The sequence below is a fragment of the Trichosurus vulpecula genome, chromosome X (genome assembly GCF_011100635.1).
Source record: "Trichosurus vulpecula isolate mTriVul1 chromosome X, mTriVul1.pri, whole genome shotgun sequence".
In the NCBI taxonomy this organism is placed as follows: domain Eukaryota; kingdom Metazoa; phylum Chordata; class Mammalia; order Diprotodontia; family Phalangeridae; genus Trichosurus; species Trichosurus vulpecula.
Window position 1 is genome coordinate 27,591,437 of NC_050582.1, and position 7,584 is coordinate 27,599,020.

General features: G+C 39.7%; 1 non-coding gene across 1 annotated transcript; it reads left to right on the forward strand.

Annotated features, from left to right (window-relative positions):
- Positions 1-414: 414 nt before the first annotated feature.
- Positions 415-530, forward strand: LOC118832979. Its single transcript, XR_005009261.1, has one exon. It is a non-coding gene; the product is annotated as a U5 spliceosomal RNA (small nuclear RNA).
- Positions 531-7,584: the final 7,054 nt, after the last annotated feature.

Sequence of the window (7,584 nt, forward strand, 5' to 3'; positions counted from 1 at the left end):
TAAACATATATGCACCAAATGGCAAAGCATCAAATTCTTAAAGGAAAAGTTAAATTAGTTACAGAGGGAAATGGACAGCAAAACTGTACTAATGGTGGACCTTAACATTCCCCTCTGAGAACGAGATAAATGTAAACAAAATAAATAAGAAAGAAGTTAAAGAGATGAATAGAATTTTAGAAAAGTTAGATATGACATACCTCTGGAGAAAACTGAATGTGAATAGAAAAGAGTATACCTTTTTCTCAGCTGTACATGGCACCTTCACAAAAATTGACCACATATTAGGGCATAAAAACCTCACAACCAAATGCAGAAAAGCAGAAATACTAAATGCATCCTTTTCAGACCATAATGCAATACAAATTAGATTCAATAGAGGGCCATGGAAACATAGATTAAAAATTAATTGGGATACTCTGGTTTCTCTTCAGATCATATAAATCTTTTGCCTTTCAATAAAGATTTCCATGGAGAGGAACGATTATGAGTTATTAACAAATTTTTTGAGGCCTCATTGAAATGAGACTTACAACTTTGTTAATTAAAAAACACAAATTCCAAAAAAAAAATTAAATGGAAACTGGATAATCTAATCCTAAAGAATAAGTGGGTCAAAGAACAAATCCTAGAAAGAATAAATAGTTTTATTAAAGAGAATAAGAACAATGAGGCAACATACTAAAATTTATGGAATGCAGCTAAAGCAGTATAGTTGTTGTTCAGTCATGACCTCATTTTGGGGTAATCTTGGCAAAGATACTAGAGTGGTTTGCCATTTCCTTCTCCAGCTCATTTTACAAGTGAGAAACTGAAGCAAACAGGATTAAGTGTCTGATTAAGTGTCTGAGGCCACATTTGAACTTGGGAAGATGAGTCTTCCCAACTCTAGGCCTAGCACTCTATCTAGTGCACCACCTAGATGCCCCAAGTGGTACAGTACTTAGGGGAAAATTTATATCTCTAAATGCTTACATCAATAAAATAGAGAAAGGGGAGCTCAATGAATTGGATGTACAATAAAAAAAACTGGAAAAAGAACAAATTAAAGATCTCCAATTAAACATCAAATTGAAAATGCTGAAAATTAAAGGTGAGATTAATAAAACTGGAAGTAAGAAAACCATTAAATTAATAAATAAAATTAGAAGCTAGTTTTATGAAAAAAAATCACTGATTTGATTTTTTTAAAAAGAAAGAAAACCAAATTATCGAATATCAAAAATTAAAAGGGCAAATTCACCACCAATGAAGAAGAAATTAAAGCAGTTGTTAGGAGCTATTTTGTCCAATTATATGCCAATAAGACTGATATTCTTTTTTTTATTATGGCAAAAGTTGATTTATTATAGGTACTTTATTAAACATAGAAAGACTCATTTTTATTAATGTCAACTTAATTTTTCATTTACTCCAGATTCATCTATTTAATGCATTAAAATATCCTTTGATTTTATTGACTATACAGAATTTGAAGATGACCTATTACAGAAATTCCATAATTTAACTTTTTTAGTTTTAGTTTACCTGATTATTTTGAATTCTGCTTCTGCAGTCTCTTTTCCATTTATCCCATGTAATCTTTTCCCACTGAGACTACTTTAGTACAAGCCACCATTACCAGGTGCTTTATCTATTGCAGTAGCCTCCCAACATATTTTTTACCCCCATCCTCTCCCCTTTCCAGTCCATCCTTTTTGTTGCTTCAAGACTAATTTCTTTTTTTCAATTATCATTTATTTAATATTTTTAGTTTTCAGCATTGATTTCCACAAGAGTTTGAATTACAGATTTTCTCCCCATTTCTACTTTCCCCCCACTCCAAGATGGCATATATTCTGATTGCCCTGTTCCCCAGTCAGCCCTCCCTTCTGTCACCCCACTTGCCCCCATCCCATTTTCCCTTACTTTCTTGTAGGGCAAGATAGATTTCTATGCCCCTCTGCCCGTATATCTTATTTCCTAGTTGCATGCAAAAACTTCTTTTGAACATATGCTTTTAAAACTTTGAGTTCCAAATTCTCTCCCCTCTTCCCTTCCCACCCACTCTCCCTAATTCAACATAGGCCACATGTGTATCATTATGCAAAACCCTTCCACAATACTCATGTTATGAGAGAGTATATTTTGCTCCTTCCTATCCTATCCCCCCCTTATTCAATTTTCTCCCTTGACCCTGTCCCTTTTCGAAAGTGTTTGTTTTTGATTACCTCCTTCCCCTATCTGCCCTCCCTTCTATCGTCCCCCCTTTTTTATCTCCTTCCTCCTCCTTTCCTGTGGGGTAAGATACCCAATTGAGTGTGTATTTTATTCCCTCCTCAAGTCAAATCCAATGAGAGCAAGGTTCACTCATTCCCCCTCACCTGCCCCCTCTTCCCTTCCAACAGAACTGCTTTTTCTTGTCACTTTTATATGAGATAATTTACCCCATTCTATCTCTCCCTTTCTCCCTCTCTCAATATATTCCTCTCTCATACTTTAATTTGATTTTTTTAGATATCATCCCTTCATATTCAACTCACTCTGTGCCCTCTGTCTGTATAGATGTATGTATATTCCCTTCAGCTACCCTAATACTGAGGTCTCATGAATTATACACATCATCTTTCCATGTAGGAATATAAACAAAACAGTTCAACTTTAGTAAGTCCCTTATGATTTCTCTTTCTTGTTTACCTTTTCATGCTTCTCTTTGATTCTTGTGTTTGAAAGTCAAATTTTCTATTCAGCTCTGGTCTTTTCACTGAGAAAGCTTGAAAGTCCTCTATTTTATTGAAAATCCGTATTTTGCCTTGGAGCATGATACTCATTTCTACTGGGTAGATGATTCTTGGTTTTAATCCTAGCTCCATTGATCTCCAGAATATCGTATTCCAAGCCCTTCGATCCCTTAATGTAGAAGCTGCTAGATCTTGTGTTATCCTGATTGTGTTTCCACAATACTCAAATTGTTTCTTTCTGGCTGCTTGCAGTATTTTCTCCTTGATCTGGGAGCTCTGGAATTTGGTGACAATATTCCTAGGAGTTTTCTTTTGGGGATCTTTTTCAGGAGGCAATTGGTGGATTCTTTCAATTTCTATTTTACCCTCTGGCTCTAGAATATCAGGGCAGTTCTCCTTGATAATTTCTTGAAAGATGATATCTAGGCTCTTTTTTTGATCATAGCTTTCAGGTATTCCGATAATTTTTAAATTGTCTCTCCTGGATCTGTTTTCCAGGTCAGTGGTTTTTCCAATGAGATATTTCATGTTGTCTTCCATTTTTTCATTCCTTTGGTTCTGTTTTATAATATCTTGATTTCTCATAAAGTCACTAGCTTCCACTTCCTCCAATCTAATTTTTAAGGTAGTATGTTCTTCACTGGTCTTTTGGACCTCCTTTTCCATTTTGGCTAATTCTGCCTTTTAAGGCATTCTTCTCCTCATTGGCTTTTTGGAGCTCTTTTACCATTTGAGTTAGTCTATTTTTTAAAGGCGTTATTTTCTTCAGTATTTTTTGGTTCTCCTTTAGCAAGTCATTGATTTTTTTTTCATGGTTTTCTTGCATCACTCTCATTTCTCTTCCCAATTTTCCTCTACTTCTCTTACTTGCTTTGCCAAATCCTTTTTGAGCTCTTCCATGGCCTGAGACCAGCTCATGTGTTTCTCGGAGGCTTTTGATGTAGGCTCTTTGACTTTGTTGACTTCTTCTGGCTGTATGTTTTGGTCTTCTTTGTCACCAAAGAAAGATTCCAAAGTCAGACTGAATCTGAGTCCGTTTTCGCTGCCTGTTCATGTTCCCAGCCTGTCCATGTTCCCAGCCAACTACTTCACCCTTGAGTTTTTCAGTGGGGTATGACTGCTTGTAGAGTAGAGAGTACTTTGTCACAAGCTTGAGGCGATGCACTGTTGTTTTCAGAGCTATTTCTACACAGCAAGCTCTGCCACACCAGCGCTCCTCCTCCCCCAAGAACTGCCAACCTAGACCACGACTCAGCTCTAAGCAGGCTCTGCACTCCTGCTCTGATCCACCACTTAATTCCTCCCACCATGTGGGCCTGGGGCCAGAAGCAACTGTAGCTGTAGCTCTGTAAGCAGCCTCATAGCTGCACCACCTCTGCCCCCGCCCCCACCACGCAGTGGCCAACTGCGAGTTTCTTTCACTCACTCCCTGCTGTTTTTCCCACTAACCTTCTCTGTTGTCTTTGGTGTTTGTAGATTGAGAAGTCTGGTAACTGCCACAGCTCACTGATTCAGGGCACTAGGGCCTGTTCTTCCCGGCTCCTGTCCTGGTTGGTCTGGGCGCAGCCCACGCTGGGCTGTGCTCTGCTCCGCTCCCAGCACAGTGCGATAGACCTCACCCAGCGACCATCCAGGCTGTCCTGGGCTGGAGACCTGCTTCCCTGTGCTATTTGGTGGGTTCTGCAGTTCTAGAATTTGTTCAGAGCCATTTTTTATAGGTGTTTGGAGGGTCCTGGGGGAGAGCTTTAGGCAAGTCCCTGCTTTTCAGCTGCCATCTTGGCCCCACCCCCCAATAAAACTGACATTCTAAGTGAAATGGGTGAATATTTACAAAAATTTTAATTACCCAGGAGGAAATAGAATACTTAAATAACCCTATCTTAAAAAAAGAAATTGAACAAGCAATCAATGAACTCCCTAAGAAAAAATCCCCAGGGCCAGATGGATTCGCAAGTGAATTGTACCAAACATTTAAAGAACAATTAATTTCAATACCATATAAACTATTTGGAAAAAACAAAGAAGCAGACCTACCAAATTCCTCTTATGACACAAATATGGAACTGATACCTAAGTCAAGAACAAAAACAGAGAAAGAAGACTATAGATCAATTTCCCTAATGAATATTTGACAAAATGCAACACTCTTTCTTATTAAAAAAAACACTAAAAATTATAGGAATAAATAGAACTTCCTTAAAATGATTAGTAGTACTTATTAGCAAGCATTATATGTAATGAGGATAAGCTAGAGACCTTCCCAATAAGATCAAGGGTGAAGCAAGGATGCCCATTATCACCACTATTATTCAATATTGTATTAGAAATGGTAGCTATAGAAATAAGAGATGAAAAAGAAAATGAAGGAATTAGGCAATGAAGAAACAAAACTATCATTCTTTGCAGATGATATCATGGTATACTTAGAGAACCCTAGAGAACCAACTAAAATGCTAGTTGAAGTAATTAACAACTTTAGCAAAGTTGCAGGATATAAAACAAACCCATATACATCATCAGCATTTCTATATATTACCAACAAACAAAGTGCAGCAGGAAGAGATAGAGAAATTCCGTTTAAAATAATGGTAAACAATATAAAATATATGAGAGTCTTCCTGCCAAGATAAACCCAGGAACTATATGAACACAATTACAAAACACTTCAAACAAATAAAGTCAGATCTAAATAACTGAAGAAATATCAATTACTCATGGGTAGGTTGAGCCAATAAAATAAAAATGACAGTTCTACCTAAATTAGTTTGCTTATTCAGTGCCATACCAATAAGACTACCAAAAATTATTTTATAGAGCTAGAAAAAAAATAGTAACAAAATTCATCTAGAAGAACAAAATGTCAAGACTATTAAGGGAATTAGCTGACCTTGAACATTTAAATATATGCATTTCAGATCTGTCCCTGGAATGGAAAAGGGAGCTGTCACAAGATTATAGCCTCTCCTTAGCTTAGCATTCCAGACTGTCCAGTATTTGCTTCCTACCTACTTTTCTAACCTTTCCAGCCTGAAACTAATTCTCACAAACTGTATTCTCCCCAAACTGGACTGCTTGTTTTTCCTTTCTTGCATTTGCACAGAATGTGCCACGTTGTTGGAAGAGCCTTTCTACATTTCTGATTAACCAAATTCCTCTTTCAGTGTCCTACTTCTGTTGAGAGTTACCTTGTTCGTGAAGCCATTCCTAAGCCTTATCGCTGGAATCCATAAATCTCTCTATGAATTTCTTCTCTATCACTCTGGCCATTCCTATACACTGAAACTACTTTCGATTTGTATTACAGTTATCTGTACACATTTCATTCCTTTTTGGTGTTTCTACCCTTAACCCGCAATAGATTGTAAGCTCCTTGAATGAACCTTGAAGGATTTTGTTGGAAATGAGCTTTGAAGGGTTTTAGCGCTAGAAAATCAAAGACTGTTTCTGGTGGAAACCTAAGCCAACACTCAAGACAGTGGTAAATCCTGGCAATGGGCCCAGAACAGGACAATGTCATCTAGTTGGGCTGGAGATGGGGTGGGGGGAAGCATGTCAGGGAGGAGTGGTAGATAAATATGGAGAGAAAGGTAAAAGTTGTTGTGGAGAGAATCTGGAACATCGGACTGATGACTTGTACAGTAATTTGGTGGCCAATGAGGACCTACGGAAGGTGCTTGGGCAGTGCAAGATTAGTCTGAAATTGGTGGGATTGAGGAAAGACTGTGAGACTAATTGGGGATGTTGTGTAATACTTCCATGCTTATTTTCCTTTCTCTCCTTTTCTCCTCCAGGTATTCAGCCTTATTTCCCTCTCCTCCTGCATCTTCTCTTCCTTGACTGGCCTGTTTTTGCCTGTGTAAGTGTGTGTTGTGGGGTCGGGGAGAGTGGGAAAGGGAGGGTGGGAAGCCGAATACGGAGGGAGCCATTGAGGACCCAGGGGACAGACCATAGAGATCAAAGCCCTCCCAGAAATCCTAGAAGGGCAGGGAAGGTGCGGGGCAGTTAAAAGAGCGGGAGGAAGTGCTTCTCTCTTACCCTTCCTCACTCTTGTGCCGTGAGGTGATTGGGACATTTCTTGATTTCCTCAACTGCTCAAAGACATTTCCACTTGGAGCCTTGGTACCGGCCTCTGGTTAGTATGAAGCATTTCTGAGGAAGGTCCTGGAGGAGTGGACCCTGAGGGTGGAAGATTCTCTTGGGAGGAGCCTTTTACCTCCTCCTCCTGCTTTCCACAGGCTGCTTGGTCAGCGACTCCCCTCTGGTGCTTTTCTGGCACTGTCGGGCTAGGGTGATGAAGATGGGGAATCCCTCTCTCCCGCTGCCCCCCCATTTTCCTTCCCATTTTCCCACTCCAGCCTGGCCTGATCAGGGCTCATTCCTTTCTTCAGGATGGGAGCAATGGAGATATTCCCTTTTTTCAGCCACTGTTACCTTGAATCATTTTTTGTTTGTTTTAATCAGAAACTATTTTAGATTCACTGGGCTGTGTGATCAATCTTCCTAGGGCGCGTGTGACCAGACTCCTCACCCAGCATCCTGACTCAGCCTGGTGTGGCCAGATTCCTCCTCCAGGCTGGCAAAGCCAATCTCCCAGGATCCAGAGGGGCCAGACTCTTTGGTTCCCAAAGAACCAAACTCATCACGAAGCTCCTCACTTTGTTTGACCTGGTCTCGCTTCTCTTCAAGTCCTACCTGGCCAGACTTCTCCCCACACCTACCCTGGCAAAATTCATCAATGGATGAGGCCTGTTCAGACTCCATGTCAGGCCAGAACTGTCCAGATTCTTCATCAGACCACATCAGGCCCAACTTCTCCCCTGGGCAGGACTGGTGTGACTCTTCTACAGACTCAGTCAGGCCAGAC